The sequence below is a fragment of the Felis catus genome, chromosome A2 (assembly GCF_018350175.1).
Source record: "Felis catus isolate Fca126 chromosome A2, F.catus_Fca126_mat1.0, whole genome shotgun sequence".
In the NCBI taxonomy this organism is placed as follows: Eukaryota; Metazoa; Chordata; class Mammalia; order Carnivora; family Felidae; genus Felis; species Felis catus.
The window spans coordinates 55,328,529-55,348,230 of NC_058369.1; the positions used below are offsets into that span (position 1 = coordinate 55,328,529).

Below are 19,702 nucleotides of genomic sequence, written 5' to 3' on the forward strand. Positions count from 1 at the left end.
TGGAAGGAAACTTTCTAAGTCTTCCCAGACCGCACTGGGAAGGCCAAATATCCACAAGACAACTAGGCAGGGGACGAAATGGGTGAGGGTGGGGATCATCTGATGCATTTTCCATTGCTCTTTCCCCGCTTGTACACAGTCCAGCTGCTCCCAAGAGCCTTTGGTGTCTGGCAGGGAGATGCTGTGGAAGAAAGGAGAGAGACACAGGCCCCCTGGTTCTAGTGCAAATCTAGTTCCTCCTAAGAACTGCATGAAGACATGACATGTGGCAAAACCCGAAGGCCCTGGAGCACCTGGGTCATGCGTTCCCCCGTGAGGCCTCACATAGCGCCTGGCACAGGGTCCTATAAAAGGGTCTAGTTTCCATTCAGAAAAAGACCCCAAGTGCTTGCTGGGAACGAGCAGAGCAGGGGTCCATCAGGGCTGAGATGGGTGATCACACATGTCACTGACTTGTCTCTCCAGGGCACCTCACACTCCTGCCCTCCTGCAGCCATCTCATCCAGCCCCCACAGGGGCCCAGCTCCCTCAGAAACCCTCTGGCCTGACATCAGTCACAAACCACTTTCCAGCGTTTGAAAGCTGCATCTGTAGATGTGAGCTAAAATCGATACAGAAAAGTATTTATTAAAATTCAGTGCCTTTTCATGACAAAAACTCTCAGAAAAGAGTATCAGATAGAATTTCCTTAATCTGATAAAGGGAATCTGCCAAACATACAGATACACACAGAGACAGGCAGACAGACAGACACAGACACACACACACACACACACACACCTAACATCATCATTAATGGTGAAATATTAAATGCTTTTCTCCTAAGTATAGGATCAAGAAAAGGATGTCCACCACTAACTTTTCTATCCAACATTGTATGGCAGGACCCAGTCATTTCAATAAGGCAAGAAAAATAAAAATAAAACATGATTGGAAAGGAAACTTACAAACTGTATTATTTCAGATGACAATGTTGTATATGGAAAAATCCAAATAATCTGCAAACTATTAGAATGAGTATATTTAGTAAGGTTGCTGAATATAATCAACATGTAAAAATCGATTGAATTTCTATATGCTAGCAATAACCAGAAAATGAAAAACTTTAAATATCATTTATAATAATATTGAAATCATCTAATATTTATGAGTAAATCTAATGAAAGAGGTATGAGATCTCTATGCTAAAAACTACAGAACTTTGCAGATAAACTGAAGAAGGTCTAAGTGGAGAATTACACGATAGTCACTGATTGGCCAACTTAATGTTAAGATACAATTCTCCCCAAATAGATGTATACAGTCAATGTAAGCCCAATGTAGATCAATATCTCAGCAGATATTTTTGAGGAAACGCATGTTGATTTTAAAATCTATATGGAGATTCAAAGGACCTAGAATAGGTAAGGACAATCTCAAAAAAAAAAAAAAGTTGGGGGATTTAACACCACCAGATGTTAAGAGTTTTTATAAATCCACAGGCAGTAAGACAGTGTGGCACAGAATAATCCCATCAAATGGGCCAGAATAAGGAGCCCAGAAAGAGACAAACACATATTCCTTCAGCTGATTTACAGTAAAGATGTACTACAATTCGGTGGGGGAAAGATGATCTTTTCATTGAGTAGCATTAGCCCAATTGGATTTCCATATGGGGGAAAAAAAACCTAACTCGTACCAAATACAAATATGAATTTGAGATGGATCATAGATCTAAAAATGATAAATCTTCTAGAAAAAGAAAAAGATAGGAATAGCTTCATGACCCTATAGGATAGGAACAGATTTCCTAAACAAAACAGATTGACAAAAGATGTTTGCAGTATATGTATGAAAAGTAACTCATATCCAGAACTTTTATAAATTAATAAGAAAAAGCAAACATCTCAATTTTTTTTAATGGGCAAAAACTTGCATAGGCACTGTGCAAAAGACGATATCCGAAAGGCCAACAAGTGCAACAGCAACATGAGTCATCATGGAAATGCTGATTAAAATCTCAGTAGGACACTATCACCGCCCTCTCTCCCCCATGACTAGTGTGTATGTGCTGGACTCAGAGAGATCTCCCTTCGAGGGAGGGTTGGGGACCGGTCATAGGGAGTGCTGTCAGCTCCTTCAACACCTGCTTCTGCTCTGGAGAACTGCCTTGCCTGGGGCCATGGCCCTCCCGCAGCAGTCCACATCCAGGGACTGAGTGAGGCAGGGTTCTAGGTCTGCTGTTTCCACCAAAGTAGTCACTGGGGTGGGCAGTGCTCACCCCGGGGCTCCCTGCTGGGTTGACTGGGGCTCTGTTGGCCCGCACCGCAGATCAGCTTCTCTCCCTTTGTCCAATTCTGCTCCTCCCCTTTCTTTTCACAGGTGCTGAGCCCTAACAGATGCCTTGCAACCCCGACTCCATCACAGCACCTGCCTCTGGAGAAGCCAACTGTGACAGTGAGGATGTAGATGGATATGAAGCAACTGGAACTCTCGATTATTGCTGTTTGGAGAGTAACCTAAAAGCACTTCAGAAAACTGTTTGGCAGCATCTATTAAAAGCAAAGATGCAGATACCCTATGACCTAGGAAATTCTCGTCTGGGTAGATACCCAACCAAAATCAGTGCTTATGTCCACGAAAGCCTTGCTTGCAGAAGCTTTACTCATGACAGCCCAAACTGGAAACGGATGGGATGGTCACCAACAGGAGAAGGGATGAGTACATGCTAAGTCTGGACAATGCCACACGACACTGGAAGTTAAAAGAAAAAAGCTCTGCTAAATATGGATGAATCTCATAGGCACTATGTTGAACTGAAGAAGCCAGACCTGAAGAGTGTATACTGTATGGCTCCATTTATGTGAAGTCTGAAACCATGGACAACCAATCTAAGATGATAGAAGTCAGGAGAGTGGACACTGGGGGTGCCTGGGCAGCTCAGTCAGTTAAGCACCTGACTTCGGCTCAGGTCATGATCTTGTGGTTTGTGAGTTTGAGCCCCGCGTTGGGCTCTGCGCTGACAGTAGGAGCCTGCTCTGGATTCTTTCTCTCCCTCTCTCTCTGCCCCTCCCCTGCACGAGCATGTGCTCGTGTGCTCTCTCCTTCTCTCTCGCTTTCCCAAAATAAATAAGGAAACTTTAAATAAAGGAAAGTGGACACTGATGCTGCAGGGAAGCTGCTGGGAGCTGGCAGTATCCCATTTTTTGATCTGGGTGGTGGCCACATGGATGTATACACATGCAAAAATCCATCATGCTCTACAGCTAAGGTCTGTGCACTTTACTGAGTGTTATACCTTGATTAAAAAAAAATAGGGTTAAAAACAAAGGAAAACAGAAGAAGTTCCAAGCTTTCATAACGACTCACATTTACTGAGAATATACTATGTTCTAGGACCCGGGCTTTACATGCAGTAGCTCACTGACTCCACCTACAGACACACATTGACACACACACACAAAACACAGCCACACCAATACACATGTGCCAAACACACACACCAACATACACACACAGAGCAAAACCATAAAAAAAAAATAAGATACAGCATGTGATACTTGGGAGAGGTTGGGGGCAGGTATTAGTGCAAATATTTGCATTGCTTATTTCAGTTTGCAAATCCTTTCAAGCTTCTTACTGTATTTCTTCCTCTCTACAGCCTGGGAGACCATCATGCTAATTCTGCCTGCTGAGAAACCATGCTCACCGTTGGGGAAGAAGGGATAACCAATTGCACATCGGCTCTTGTCCTTTGTTTTTGGAAAGTGAGGATAATTATGGTTTCTTTTCAGAGACTGGCAGGTTTAGAGCTCAGAGAAGCTTCGAATCACTAAGCTGGAAGCAGCACAGCCAGGTGAGGTATCTGAGGCACAGTAGGTGGCCCCAGGCCACACAATAAATGGTGGTGGACCAGAAACCTGCTTAAAAATAAGATTTTAACTACCCCTGAGAGAGGCAATGCAATGGCATGAAACAAAAGTAGGGGTTGGAGTAGAAACAAAAACCAACTCTTCTTCCTCCCCAGTTCTTCAAAGACCCACCTCCCTGTCGACTAGAACCCCCAAAGCAGCTCCTGTTAGAATAGACACTGAGTCCCGGCCTCCTTTCCTGCCAAAGGATTTCCAAAGATGCAAACAAGAACCACACTCAAGCATTCCTCCACCCACACTCAGAACCACATCCCAGCCAGAGAGAACGGAAGGGAACTCAGAACTCATTAGTGTCACCCCTGGGACCTAGGCAAAACACATTCCTAAAGGTCTAGGGCCTCAGATGGGGCCATCTGGGAACAAAAAGATGGAAAATCCCAGATCTCAGGGCTGGACTGTCAGGCAAGTGTCAGTCCATAGAAGGGGCTGCGGGCACAGCCATCCTGACACCAAAGTGAGGCATGGCCGACATGTGGTTAGGGCCGTCCTCAAAGGAAGCTGTCTTGGCAGTGGATGAGAGAAGTTCTAGCAAAATCCAGACTTGGTGCCATCCCCTAAGTCTTAAGTTGGGCTTCTTATGTGATGATTTAGTAGTTAATCCACTCAGCTGAGACCCTGGGCTTTCTGGCTGCCTGGAAGGAAGGGGGAGGAAGGAGGATCTTGGTCTTGGTGCTCGGCCCAAGTTCAATGACCATTGGGAAATTATGTAACAGACACACACCATGTCCGCCCACGGGTCTTTCCAGCACACCAACCTCAAGAGACCCTCCTACACCTTTGCTTAATTCAGTCTTAGCCCTGTACCTCTTGCCCAAGCAAGCTCTGTTTTCTTTCTTCTTCTTTTAAATTTTTATTTATTTTGAGACAGAGAGAGAGCACGATCAAGGGAGGGACAGAAAGAGAGGGACAGAGAGAATCCCGAGCAAGCTCCATGCTGTCAGCACAGAGTCCAACACAGAGCTCCACCTCACAACCATGAGGTCATGACCTGAGCTGAAATCAAGAGTCAAACGCTTAACCAACTGAGCCACCCAGGTTCCCCTCAAGCTCCACTTTCTGAAATCTTCTGAGCCCACTGTGTGATTGATTTTCCCTTTCAGGACCATGTGTTCTGGCCAGCATTTCATTGCTTTCTGACCTGGGCTTCCTGATTTCACCACTCCTACTGTCCTGTATAACAGCACAATTCCCCAGGGGGCAGACAGTGCCCCTACCAGTTTCTGCCAGCCCTACAACCAGAACCTAATGGGGTTGGCTCAGGGGCTGGGGCCACTGTCCCAAACAAAACTGAAAGGTATAAGCATCTTGCAACACCCCTGAATGCTTCCTGGTAGGAAAAATGAACTGATGCATCAACGTGCCCAGTTGACTCATGCCTGTTGGGCACAAGTGTGGAAGACTGGAGGATGCTCATAATGACAGCAAGTCCCTGCCCTCTGGACACTCCCATCCTTGGGGTGAGGCTGGTACACAAAGAAAGAATAATCACACAGCTTTTGGGGGACTTTCAGGGCTGTACAAGGAAGTCAGCACAAAGGCAGCAGGTCTTCATTGTCAGCAGGCATAGCTGGAGGTTGCAGAGGTTCAAGGACAGGTGTGGCATCCAGTGGTCCCTACAGGGAGGAGGCAGTGAGTGGTGAAATCCAGCAAAAGGCAAAATGGCTACCTCACTGGGGCCACATATGGTAATCTACGTTCCTTTCCTTATCTCCCCCTGGGTCGGTCTCTCTCTCTCTCTCTCTCTCTCTCTCTCTCTCTCTCTCCCTCTCTCTCCCTCTCTCTCCCTCTCTCTCCCTCTCTGTTTCCCTCTCCTCTTCTCTCCTTCCTTCCCCCTTTCCCCCTTTCTGGATCTCTGGCACTCCTTCTAGTCTCTCAGTCTCTCTCTTAGTCTCCTGCTGTCACTCTGTCTTTCTGTGACCCTCTCTCTGTCTCACTCTCTAGATCTCTGTCTCCTTGCCTTCTCTTTGCCTCCCTTTATCTGTCTCTCATTTCTCTTTTCCTCTCTCTCCCTTCTTTTTGTGCATCTGCTTCTTCTTCCTGCCACCCACTGGCTTCCTCTGCTTTTACTCAGTCTCTATCCCTACGACTCTGCCTGGCCAGTGCCCAGATCTCTGCACTCCTATGCTAGTGCCCTTCTAGCTACAGGACACCAAAGAAACTCAGAAACGGGGAACAATTACCCATACTCTATCCCAGAACCCTAAACACAAGAGAATTAGAAGGACTTCAGAGAGAATCTAATCCAACGCTTAAAAAAATTTAGGTATACTTTACATACAGTAAAATGCATGCATCTAAAATGCACAGCTTGGGGCGCCTGGGTGGCGCAGTCGGTTAAGCGTCCGACTTCAGCCAGGTCACGATCTCGCGGTCCGTGAGTTCGAGCCCCGCGTCGGGCTCTGGGCTGATGGCTCAGAGCCTGGAGCCTGTTTCCGATTCTGTGTCTCCCTCTCTCTCTGCCCCTCCCCCGTTCATGCTCTGTCTCTCTCTGTCCCAAAAATAAATAAACGTTGAAAAAAAAATTTAAAAAATAAAAAAATAAAAAAATAAAATAAAATAAAATAAAATGCACAGCTTGATGGTTTTTACATATATGTACATGCATGTAACTACCAGCCAGATCAAGATATAAAATAGCTCCAGTTCCCCAGAAAGTTCCTTCACCTCGCTTTCCAGTCAATTCCCACTTCTCCAAAGGTGACTACTCATCTGAATCATTTCACTATAGTTTTGCTAAGCCATTCCAAAAATTCCTTTAAATAGAATCACACAGTATGTGGTCCTTTGAATCTGGCTTATCAGGTTCAGTATAATGTCTATGAGATTCACCTACATTGCTGTTTGCATCAGTAGTTCGATCCTTTTATTGCTGGGTTGCCAAATAGTATTCTGTTCTATGAATTACGGCTATCTCTCAATTGGTTTATTCATTCACCTGTTGATAGACATCTCGATTGTTTCTAGTTTTTAGCTGTTAAGAATACAGATGTTGTGAATGTTTATATAAAGTCTTTCTGTGGACATGGATTAGTCAACAAAGGGAATATTCTGGCACAAATGACTGAAAACTCCACTGATGGTCAAATCTTTGGGCATGGCTTGATTCAGGGACTCCCAGTCTCATCAGCCTCCACTCCATTTCTCCACTAGGCTTTTAACTTTACCTTTTTTGTACACACGAACCCATTCTCAGACTGTTTGCCCTCTCTCCATCCCACTTGTAACTCAACCTTTCACCACTGCTTATCCAATCAGCAAACATTTATGGGGCCAGCTCTGTGCCAAGCATTGAGCAATGTATGGGTAGGAAAACAATGGGTGAATGAGATCTATCCTTGCCCTTTGCCCTCATAAAAGGTCTAGTAGGAGAAATGGAAAGATAGGGGCACATAAACCCACAAATAGCTGTATATAAGCCAGGAGCTCCAATTACAAAAAGGAATTCTTCAAAAGGAAGGGGAGAGATGTCAATGACTGTCCTATTTGGGGACACTGGGATATGGCCACAAAGGTTTTCATTGCTTTCAACTCTGTGGGCTTCTCTGTGAAGTCTCTCTGCTGCTGCCCAGATGAAATCTTCCAGACGTCAGATGTCCACACAGGGGCTGTTTGTTTGCCTCTGATCACAGACTTGTTTATGAAGCAAGGCTTGGGGAAACATTCCTTGTTCAAATAGATGATTAAAACCCTGCAGGAAAATTCTGTGTCCTTGAGGTTGGGGAACTCAATGTTCCACATCAGTGTTGGTCTTTCCTTAAGGACCTTCCGCTCAGCCATGAGGGCTGGTGGGATGGATTATTTATTGTCTGGATTAAATGTGTCCTCTGGCTATAAAACAGGAGCCAGAGTCCTGAGTGACACTTCCAGGGCAAGACCAATTTGTCCCCAAGAAGAGCTCTAAGGATTGTGGTCTCTCTCTCCTTTCTCTTTTGTCATTTCAGGACAGAGAGATTCTAAGTAAGCATGGATATTCTGCCCCAAGGGGTTTTCACTTAAGGGCATCCATTCATTTTATATTCATTTTGTTTATGCCTGATACACACCAGGCATTGGGCCAGGCTCTGGGCACAACAGTGAGCAAGACAGACCCAGCAGAGCTCACAGTCTGGCGGAGGAGACAGATACCCATCGAATCATGACTCCTATATTACACATGCAAGTATAAACCATGGCAACTGCCACAGAAGAAAAGGATAGCGTTTTTGGTGGGTACTTCAGGGTGACCTGGTTTAGATTAAGGATTCAGAGACATCTGAGTTACAGAAATTTGAAGGACGAGAACAAGTGACACAGGAAGGAAAGGAAGGCAACAGCATAGCATGTACAAAGGCACTGAGGGAAGATGAATTAGGGCATGTCCAAGGGACTAAGAGAAATTGGTGAGTGGAGCAGAGTGAGAACGGGGGAGAAAGATTCAAGTAGATAGAGGTCAATCGCACCTCAGACCCTGTGGAGTCTGAGGAGTCAGAGTTATTCTAAGGGTCATGGGTGCTATAAAAGGCATAAGGAGGTGGCTGACATTGTCCTCCTCCCTCCCTCAGGCCGTCTCTCTCCCTGACCCTTTCTGACCACTGCACTATCTTTCTAAAATAGTCATTATCCCACACTCTCAGCCTAGAATCTGTCAGTGGATCTTCATAGTGGACATGAAGTCAAATCTCCTTAGCCAGGCTTAAGGTCTTTATAATTGGTCAAGACCTTGAAGAACAAATAAGTGAGTAGAAATTCACTGGAAGTCATTGTTGCCTTTTCTCCTTGTGAATAATGTCATGCCACGAGCTGCTTTTGGGAGTCATGAAGCCACCTTTTCTTCTATTCCCAACAGTGGCCTGAGCATGGATACTGCCCACCACCACGACCATCATCATCATCATCATCATCTCCATTAGTTAAACTGTGGTTACTGTGCTAAGCATTTTGCATGTTGTATCGGATAGCTGTTGCTTTATAATAAAACAGCTTAAAACCAGTGACTTATAACCACAATCATTTATTTAGCTCACAATTCTGTGGGCTGGTAGTATAGGCTGGGCTCAGTTAGGCAGTTCTTCTAGTATTGACTGGATCTGTGTGTGTCTGTGCTTAACTGCAGACCAGCAGGCTGGCTCTGCTTCTAGGGATTGACTGACTGCCAGCTGGGCTGATAGGGATGGCCAATCCTACATCTCTCATTATTCTTGAGCTTCTTCAAGCTCAAGATCAATATCCCCAGACTCAAGGCAAAGGAGAAAGAGACTCCCCCACTTGACAGGACGAATGAACATAGGGGAGGGTCCAGATTAGAAATTTCATTAGGACAAGGACTATTGTTCTCATTTTGATATTCCCCACAATTGGTACAATGTATGGCACATAGTGCATACATTCTCACCAAATGTTTGCTGATTTAGAGGTCCAAGGGGAACAATCATTGGCCCAAGGTCACACAAATTAGGACTAGACTCCCAGATTCCCCAACTTCCTTCCCATGGCAGTCTCATTATCTGGACCTCCTGCTGCCTGACTCCCCCAAAGTAGCCAAAAAAAACCCCCCCCAAAAAAAACCCCAACACGAGATTTGGGATGTGTTTTTCTGTCTTCTTGACGGTGTCCCAAACCAGACACAGTCTCCAAAATGTACATCTTAGAATATCTGGCATCTGTATAGCATGTGGAAAGAGCACTGGGTCCAGACAGAGGCCCAAGTGTCTCACCCGCCTGATGTACGATCCCGGGCAAGTCGCTTAGACAAGACCTACCTTTCTTCATCTGAAATGCAGGGCTGTAAATCCCTGCCTGCATTCCAAGGCTATGTCAAAGATTAGAGGGGCTAATAGACATAAAGTGTCTCAAAAGATTGTACCCAACTCAACTTACAGATCTCTCCAGGTTTGCTCCACTGCATTGGCTGTGGCACCACTCCAGTGCTCAGTGCTGGCCCCACTGCCAGTTCATCTCCCAACTGCTGTGGGCTCAGCCTCCCACAGAGTCCTGTCTAGGCTTCAGCACAGCCTCCCCTCACCTTCACTGCAAGAAACACATGCCCTAGATGTCCTGGTCCAACCTAACTGGGCAACCAGAGGCTCTTGTTTCTAGACTCAGATGAAGAACCGTGCCCTGGGATGCCCACGCTATGCTCTGGGGTGTCAGATCTGGTTTCCCCAGCAGCTGTCCAAAGGGGCCACACAACACATTCAGGGGAGTTAAGGCTCCATGGGGGTAAATTTGAACCAAGAATGACAAGAGATGGAAAGCCATCAGTGGATAAATTCCTCTCCCTTCCTTAATACCCTGCCAAGATGTTCCAGTTCCATATGGCTTCTCCAGAGACATTCCATGGCTGAGTGGCCTCCTGTGTTTTCTTGTGCCCGTGACTAGCTTTGCAATGTACCACCTTGTGTTTGTTTTCTCTCCTTCCCTGCTTCCCTTCCAGTTTTTCCTCAATCTGTATTCCCCACCCCTACCCTGCAATGAAACATCAGTAGCTAAGATATGCCTCCACCTCTTTTGTCTGGGCAACCCAAGCCTAAGATGAAGAGAAGAAATAGAGAAAGTTGCCAAATCACAACCACTCAAAACTCATAATTGGTGTTGGTGAGGATACAGAGTCACTGGGACTCTTGGATGATGCTGGTGGAAATGTAAAGTGGAACAACCACTAGAGAATAGTTTGGCAGTTTCTTAAAAAGTTAAATACACACCTATGTGGCACCTGGGTGGCTCAGTCGGTTCAGAGTCTGACTCTTAATTTTGGCTCAGGTCACAATCTCATGGTTTGTGAGTTCAAGCCCCGCATTGGGCTCTGTGCTGATGGTGCAGAGCCTGCTTGGGATTCTCACTTTCTCCCTCTCTCTCTCTGCCCCTCCCCTGCTCATGCTCTCTCTCTCTCTCTCTCAAAATAAATAAATAGACTTACAAAAAAAAGAAAACAATTAAACAGAATTTCTAAAAAAAAAGGTAAATATACACTTATGTGACCTAATATATTCCTAAGTTACATATATCCACACAAAGACTTCTATATGAATGTTTAGAGCACCTGTATTTAAATAGTCCCCAACTGAAAACAACCCAAATGTCACTCAACTGGTAAATATATAGACAAATTGTGGTGTATTCATACAATGGAATTCTACTCAGCAATAAAAATGAATGAACTATTGATACACATAACATGGGTGTATATCAAAACAAGTAGGCTGAGTGAAGGAAGCCAAACGGAGAAAGAGTACATACGGTTTGATTCCATTTACATAAATTCTAGAACATGCAAACTAATCTATAATAGGAGAAAGCAGGTCAGGGTTGCCTGGGGACAAGAGTGGAGGAGGGGTGGACTGCAAAGGGGCACAAGGAAATTTTGGGAGGGGGTGTCACCCACCTGATATATGATCCTGGACAAGTCTCTTGGGTAAGATCTAAGGTCATGTTGATTGGGGTGACAGTTTCATAGGCACATCTTAATACAGATGTAAAAAGAAAAAAAAAAAAGAAATTACCAGCCCCATAAGTGAACTCAACCAAATCCTTAGAGAAACGATAACTTCAGTGCTATTTAAAGCATTTCAGTGCACAGAGAAAAAAGGAAAGCTTCCAAGTTCCTTTTATGAAACCAGCATAACTTTGATACCAAAAACCTGGCAAAAATAGCACATTAATGAAGAGTTTGCTGCTCTGTGCACACTTGTGGAGTTATTATTAACTCTGTAAATCAGCTATACTGCATCTGACCTAGTTTCCAGATTTTTATCTTTGGTTTTCAGAAATTTAATTACAGTGAGTCTTTGTGCAGATTTCTTCAGGCTTATCCTGTTTGGGGAAATTATCAACCACATAAAATGGGAAAAAGAGGCACACTGGCCTCTAAGACAGATGATAATGAGAAGGTTTCTAACTAGAGGGGTCCAGGACCAGGGGGAGAGCTCACACACCCCAGCGTGGTCTCCTTGATGACCCTCCTGGAACACCTACCCTCACCTTGACTCACCCCTGCTCTCCATGCCCATGGCTCCCACCTTAGCTTGTACTCTTCATCACCTCCTGCCTTTTTTCTACAAATCTCCAGCAGTCTCTGAGTGTCCTCTCCTTGCAATCCATCCTCCATAATGTGCAGAGAGCTACTTATGTCACATAGCTATGATCCTGTCACTGCCCTCCTCACTTCCTTTCACAGACTCTGCTCCTCCCGGGCCCATAGGACAAGGTGCAAACTTCAGTGCATAGCTTCATTCTCCACAACACTCTCACTCAGCATTATATATAATGTTCCAACCAATGTTCTGATCATGCCAAAGAATTCCACTACATGCCTCTGCATCTTTGCAATGCTATTCCCTCTACCTGGGTGGTCTTCCCTCCCTCTCATCAGCCGGCAGCAGGTCTGCTCCCCATATCTGACTTGTGCCTCCATCACCTAACTTAGCGTAAGACCTGGCACTGGGAAGATAGCATCAAAGATTTGTAGGGAAGAAGTGCTGCCGGATCTCACTCTGTGTGTCTCTTTGTTTGGTTGGTCCTGATCTACAGTCTTCCTAACACAACCGTAATCATAAGGGTAGCACCTTCTGGAATTCTGGGAGTCATCCTAGCAAATGACCAAACCTCAGGGGGTCATGTGAACCTCCCAAACTTGAAGCTAGTTGGTCAAAATAATGGATGACTGGGGGGCCCATCTGAAGTGAGGACAGTCTCATTGGAGGCTGTGCCCTTAACCTGTGGAGTCTGTGATAAACTCTAGGTAGTTAGTACCAGAAGAGCATTGTGACGTCGCAAAAGGCATTAAAATTTCTCAGTGAAAAAAAGGACGTAGAAAGAAACCACATCCTTATAATAGAATGCCAACTGATAGATGTAAAATACATTGTTGAAATGAGAAAATAACCTTTTTGCAAGCATCACAGTAGCAAGTGATTCAGGCAATGGATGCTAAAACTTATGGGTGAATATTTGATGAGGTAGAGAATATTTATATCGTCTGAAAGTATCACTCCAAAAATTATCTACTAATACAAAAGAGAAGATAGTAACTTTACAGAAGAGAAACCTGGAACACACCATTTTAACCAAGAAATAAAAGTTAACATTGCCAACAATAGAACAAACTATCATTAAGTGCCTCTTGATAAGATGCATAGAGAGGGACACAATATCACTTTGGTGATATTCCTGTTAAAAAGCATTATCTGAGTCTGATCAGGAGGAAAGATCAGACAAACTCAGATTGGGGGACATTTTGTAAAACACCTTGGTCTGTACTGTTTAACAATGTTAAAATCAGGAAAGACAAATAAAGGCTGAGGAATGGCTCCAGATTACAGAAAACTAAAGAGACATGAAAACTAAATACAATTTATGATTCCAGAATGAATACTGGACCAGAAAAACAAATATTATTGGGACAATTGGCAATATTTGCACAATGGTTTGTAGATTGGATAATATTATTGAAACAATGTTAATTGTACTGTGGTTATGCAAAAGAATGCTCTTGTTCTTAGAAAATAGACACTGAAATATTTAGGAGTACAGAGTAAAGAGACTGGGAGAACGAGAGAAAGGGATGAAAGAAATAGGGCAACATGGAAACATTTGGTGAATCTGGTGAAGGGAATATGGGAGTTCCTTGTTACTATTCTTGCAACTTTTTGTTAGTATGAAATTACTTTAAAATATAAAACTGAGGGTGCCTGGATGGCTCAGTTGGTTAAGCACCCAACTCTTGATTTCCGCTCAGGTCATGATCCCATGGTTCATGGGTTCTAGCTGGAGTCGGGCTCCCCACTGATAGCACAGAACCTGCTTGGGATTCTCTCTCTCCCTCTCTCTCTCTGCCCCTCTCCCTGCTTGTGCTCTCTCTCTCAAAATAAATAAATAAACATTTAAAAAATAAAATATAAAACTGAAAAAACTATGTTTAATGTTATTCTATTTTACTTTAAAATCAGATGCACATATATTTACACATGTGCATATAATATATTCAAAATAAAAGACTACAAGATATAAACCAAAAAGTTAATAGTTCTTTTCTCTGGTGGTGAGATTTAGGTTAGCTTCTTCTTTTTCCTCAACATTAGTTTCTCATTTTTCCTAGAATAGTTGTGAACTCTTCATAATGACAACGACAAAAGAAATAATAAAGGTTGGACACATGATGAAAAAAATCACTCTTCAAGCACCAAAAACACTCCTGAAGAAAGAACAAATGACTCATTCCCTGCCTCCCTGCCTCCCTGCCCCCCATTATCCATGTTGTGTTCCTGTCTGTAAACCATGGTTGTCTCTGTCCATGTTCAGGAGGCCCCTTGGGGCAGACGGTACCCACGTGATCTTCCAGGGGACCTCACAGTGCTGTTACAACAGCCCCATGTGATGTGGGCACAGATGACCCAAGCTCAGACAGGAATCAAAATGTCCTAGAAAGAAACTTAGAGCAGAAGAAGCTGGTGACTAGGAAACACCAATGGGAACAAACAAAAAAGCCCCAACAACAAAGCCTACTCTCTCTAGAGCAATGACCAGGGAAAGGGAAGCTTAGCAAGACAGAAAACTTTTAGACAATTACTGCTCTACCCTAGTTAAACATCACAGAAACCATACCAGAAAAGGGTAAAAGGGAGCTAGACTTTGACATTTGCGAGGCTGTAACAAGGCATCCCAACATCCCTGCTGGGGTGGTGTCAGAGAAGGGCAAGCAGGGATCTGGGACTTTCATCTCTGCTGGCCATTAATGCCTCCCTGCTGCCACTGCAGTAGGGAGCCTGGAATTCTACCTCCATCTTGGACTAATAAGGTATTCCTCCCACTCCCCACTGGGGTGGTGTCAAAGGACTTCTAGTGGGAGTCAAGGCTTTCACCATCTCCCAGCAGTAATGGAGAGTGTCAATAGAGACCCATGGGGAGCCAGGATTCTCAGCTCAACCCAGCAGTAATGAGGAACCTCCCCCCTTGGGTTTCAATAGAGGCTGAGTGGGAAACCCAGACTTCTAGCTCCTATCGTCAGTAATGAGGATTTGCCACCCCTCCCCCTTCTCCTGTGGAAATGGTGTCAAAGAAACCCAGCTAAACAGGAGGTTTAAATAATACAAAAATATCCAGGTTTCAATAGGAAATCACTCATTATACCAAGAGACAGGATGATTTCAGATTGAATGAATAAAAAAAAAATCAGTAGATGCTAACACGAAGATGAGACAGATGTTAGAATTATCTGACAAAAGTCTGAAAACAGCCATCATTAAAAATGCTTCAACAAGCAATTATGAATAAACTTGAAATAACTGAAATAAATGGAAAGCCTCAACAAAGCAATAGAGAATATAAAGGAAACCCAATGGAAATTTTAGAAATTTAAGTCCTAAACACAATAAAATAACCTAAATAAAAGCTCAGAAGGTGGACTCGGCAGAGAATGGAGGGGACAGAGGAAAGAATCAGTGAACCGGAAGATAGAACCATAGAAATTACCCAATTTGAACAGCAGAGAGAAAACAAACAGGAAAAGAAAAGAGGACAGAGCATCAGGGCTCTGTGGGACTATAACAAAAGATCCAACCTTTGTGTCATCAGAGTTCCAGAAGGGACGGAGCAAGGGCATGGGGCTCAATAAGCACTAGAAGAAATGAGGGGACATTATGAACTTAAACATTTGTTAAGTGGGCAGGTCTCACGTTATGTGTTCTTACCACAAAACAAACAGGTAGACAAACAAATCAACACAAAGGGACATAGGGAAATTTTTAGAAGTGATCAATATGTTTATTACCTTGATTATGGTGATGGTAATGTGAGTGTATACATATGTCCAAACTCACCAAATTATACACGTAAATTATGTGCAGGGTTTTTGTATATCAATCATGCCTAAATAAAGTGGAAAGAAAGAAAAGAAATAACAGCTGAAAACTTCACAAGTTTGTCAAGAGAAGTAAGCCTACAGATTTAAAAAGCTTAGGCTATGTCAAATAAGATAAATCCAAAGAAATCCACAATAAGATACAACACAATTAAACTTATGAAAACTAAAAACAAAGAAAAACATCTTAAAAACAATCAGAGAAAAACTATACTTTACCTATAAAGAAGAAGGAATTCAAAGACAGCAGTTTTCTCATCAGAAACAATGGAAGTCAGACAAACAGGGTAGTATTTTTCAAGAGCTGAAAGAAAACAACCATCAACCCAGAATCCTGTAACCAGTAAAAGTATTCTTTAGGAATAAAGAGGATATCGAGTAATTCTCAGATGAAGGGAAACTAAAAGATTTGTTACCAGCGTATTTACCTTAAGAGAATGTCTAAAAGAAGTCCTCTAAACAGAAAGGTAATAAGAATAGTAATAAAAATCACTTTGAAACATCAGGGAAAAAAAAGAAAGAACACAGTAAGCAGATATATGAGTAAATAAAATAGGCTTTCCTTCTTCTCTGGAGTTTCCCAAATTATGTCTGGTGGGTGAAGCATAAATTATAACACTGGTTGCTATGGTTCTACATGTATACAGAAGAAACATCTTAGACAGTTATGTTATATATATTATATAATATTTATATTATAAATAAATGGGGCGAAGAGACATAAAGGGCACTAAGGTTTGTATACTTCAACTAGTAAAATGATGACATCAATAGACTGATAAGTTTTGTGTGTACAATTCAACATTTACAACAACCAATAAAAAAATCTATACAGGGATATACTCAGAAACACTATTGATAAATCAATATGGAATTCTAAAAAAATGTTCAAGTAAGCCACCGGCAGGTAACAAAGAGCAAACAAGGGGCGCCTGGGTGGTTCAGTCAGTTAAGCGTCCGACTTTGGCTCAGGTCATGATCTCACGGTTCATGAGTTCGAGCTCCGTGTCGGGCTCTGTGCTGACAGCTCAGAGCCTGGGGTCTGCCTCGGATTCTGTGTCTCCCTTTCTCTCTGCCCCTCCCCTGCTCATGCTCTGTCTTTCTCTGTCTCTCAACAATAAATAAATGTTAAAAAAAATTTTAAGAAACAGCAAACAAATAAATCGAAAACAGAAAATAAACAAAAAATAAAATGGCAGACCTAAGCCCTATAATATCATCATTTACATTAAATTTAAATGACCTAACTATACAAATTAACAGACAGAGACTGGCAGAGTAGATTAAAAAACAGAAACCAACTCTATGCTGTCTATAAGAAATTCACTTCAAATATAATGGTATAGTCAAGTTGAAAGCAAGAGTGGAAAAAGATACAACATGAAAACATTACTTGAACCAACGCAGGAGTGTCTATATTGATGTCTCGTAAAGTAGACTCCAGGAGAAAGGAAATTACCAGAAACAGAGTGGGACATTATATAATGATAAAAGAATCAATCCACCTAGAAGGCACAGCAACCCTAAATGTGTACGTACCAAATGAGAGCTGCAAAATATGTAAAGCAAAAAATGATAGAACTGAAAAGAGAAATAGACAAATTCATAATTATAGTTGGAGTTTTCAACAGCCCTCTTTCAATGATGGCTAGACAGCTAAACAGAAAATCAGCAAGGATGTAGAAGAATGCTACATCACACCAACCAACACTCCGCCACCACCAGCAGAATACACATTATTTTCAAGAACCCATGGAACATATATCAAGATAGATTATATCCTGGGCCATAAAAAACTCAACAAATTTAAAAGAATTGACATCATACAGAATATATTCCCTGACCGCAATGGAATCAACTACAAATCTGTAACAGAAAAATAACATGAACAGCTCCAGACACTTGGAAACTAAAAATCACATTCCCAGGCAATCCATGGGTTAAAGAGAAGTCTCTAGGGTAATAAAAGTACATTGACCTGAATGAAAAAAAACACGACATATCAAAATTTATGGGAAAGAGTTAACACAGTGCTGAGAAGGAAATTCGTAGAATTAAATACATCACTTATAAAAGAGGAAAAATCTCAAATCAATAATCTAAGCTTCCATGTCAAGAACTTAGGAAAAAGAGCAAAGCAAAGCAAACCAGAAAGAATAAATTAGTAAGTAGCAGACATCAAAGAGATTAAAAATAGAGAAAATCGATATCACATTTCTTGATGTCAAACTATATTACAAAATTACGGTGTCAAAACAGTATGGTGTAAGCATAAAAACAGACACATATGTCAATGGAACAAAACAGAAAGCCAGAGAATAAACCCATGTATATATGGTCAATTAATTTATGACAAAAGAGCCAAGGATATACAATGAGGAAAGGATACTCTCTTCAATAAATGGGGTTGGGAAAACTGGACAGCCACATGCAAAAGAGTGAATCAGGACCCCCATTTTATATCATGGACAAAAATCAACACAAAATGAATGAAAGACTTGAGTGTAAGACTTAAAACTATAAAATTCATAGAAAAAAAAACATAGGGGGTAAGCTCCTTGGCATCAGTCTTGGCAATGACGTTTTATATTTGACACCAAAAGCAAAGACGAACTAGTGGAGCTACCTCACACTAAAAAGCTTCTGCACAGCACAGGAAACCATCAAAAAGTAGAAACGCAACCTATCAAATGGGAGAAAAAAATTTTCAAATCATATTATCTGATAAGGGGTTCATATCCAAAATAAACAAAGAACTCACACAAGTCAATAGCAAAAAAAGCAATCAGATTTCAAAATAGGAAGAAGACCTGAATAGACAGACATTTTTCCAAAGAAGACATACAAATGACCAACAGACACATGAAAAGGTGCTCAACATTACTGATGACCAAGGAAATGCAAATCAAAACTACAGTGAGATGTCACTTCCCACCCGTCAGAACAGTTAGAATCAAAAAGACAAGAAGTAACAAGTGTTGGCGAGGATGTGGAGAAAAGGGAACCCTCATGCACTGTAGGTGGGAATGTAAATTGGTGCAGCCACTGTGGAAAACAGTATGGAGGTTCTTCAAAAAATTAAAAATACAACTACCATGTGATCCAGCAATTCCACTTCTGAGTATATATCTGAAGGAAATGAAACCATTCTCAAAGAGATATATGCACTCCCATGTTCATTACGGTATTATATACAACAGCCAAGATATGAAGATAACCAAGTGTCTGTCAATGGATGAATGGACAAAGAACACGTGGTTTACACACACACACACACACACACACACACACGCACAGTATATATGTATATATATATGTATAAAATGTGATATACACCCACATACAATGGAATATTGTTTAGCTATAAAAAAGAAGGAAATACTGTCATTTGCAACAACATAGATGGACTTTGAGGGAATTATGCTATGTGAAATAAGTCAGACAGAAAAATATCATATGATTTCACTTGTATGTGGAATTTGGAACTTATAAAAAACCAAACCCATAGAAACAGAGAACACATTGGTAGTTGCCAGCATAGGGAGTAGGGAAATGGGTGAAGATGGTCAAAAAGTACAAACTTCCAGTTCTAAGATAAGTTCTGGGGATGTAATATACAGCATGGTGACTATAGTTAACATTACTGTATTGTTTGTTTGAAAATTGCTAAGAGTAGATCTTAAAGTTCTTATCACAAGAAAAAAATTAAAACTATGTGAGATGATGGGCATTAACTAAACTTATCGTGGGGGTCATTTTACTATATATCCATACATCATATCATTATGTTGAACACCTCAAACTTACATAATGTTATATGTCAATTATATCTCAATAAAACTCCGGGCGGGGGGAAACATTTAAAAAATAGAGAAAATCAGTGAAACAAGGACCTGGTTCTTTTTTTTTTTTTTTTCAATGTTTATTTATTTTTGGGACAGAGAGAGACAGAGCATGA

At 42.0% G+C, this 19,702-nt stretch overlaps 1 long non-coding RNA gene across 1 annotated transcript in view; it reads right to left on the bottom strand.

Moving 5' to 3' along the window:
* Positions 1-3,623: 3,623 nt before the first annotated feature.
* Positions 3,624-19,702, bottom strand: part of LOC109497322 — a 51,934-nt gene continuing 35,855 nt past the window's right edge. The window contains exons 3-4 of the long non-coding RNA XR_002740376.2: positions 11,272-11,349; positions 3,624-5,524 (exon numbers count right to left, since the gene is read on the bottom strand). This is a non-coding gene — a long non-coding RNA (uncharacterized LOC109497322). The remainder of the gene's footprint in view (positions 5,525-11,271; positions 11,350-19,702) is intronic.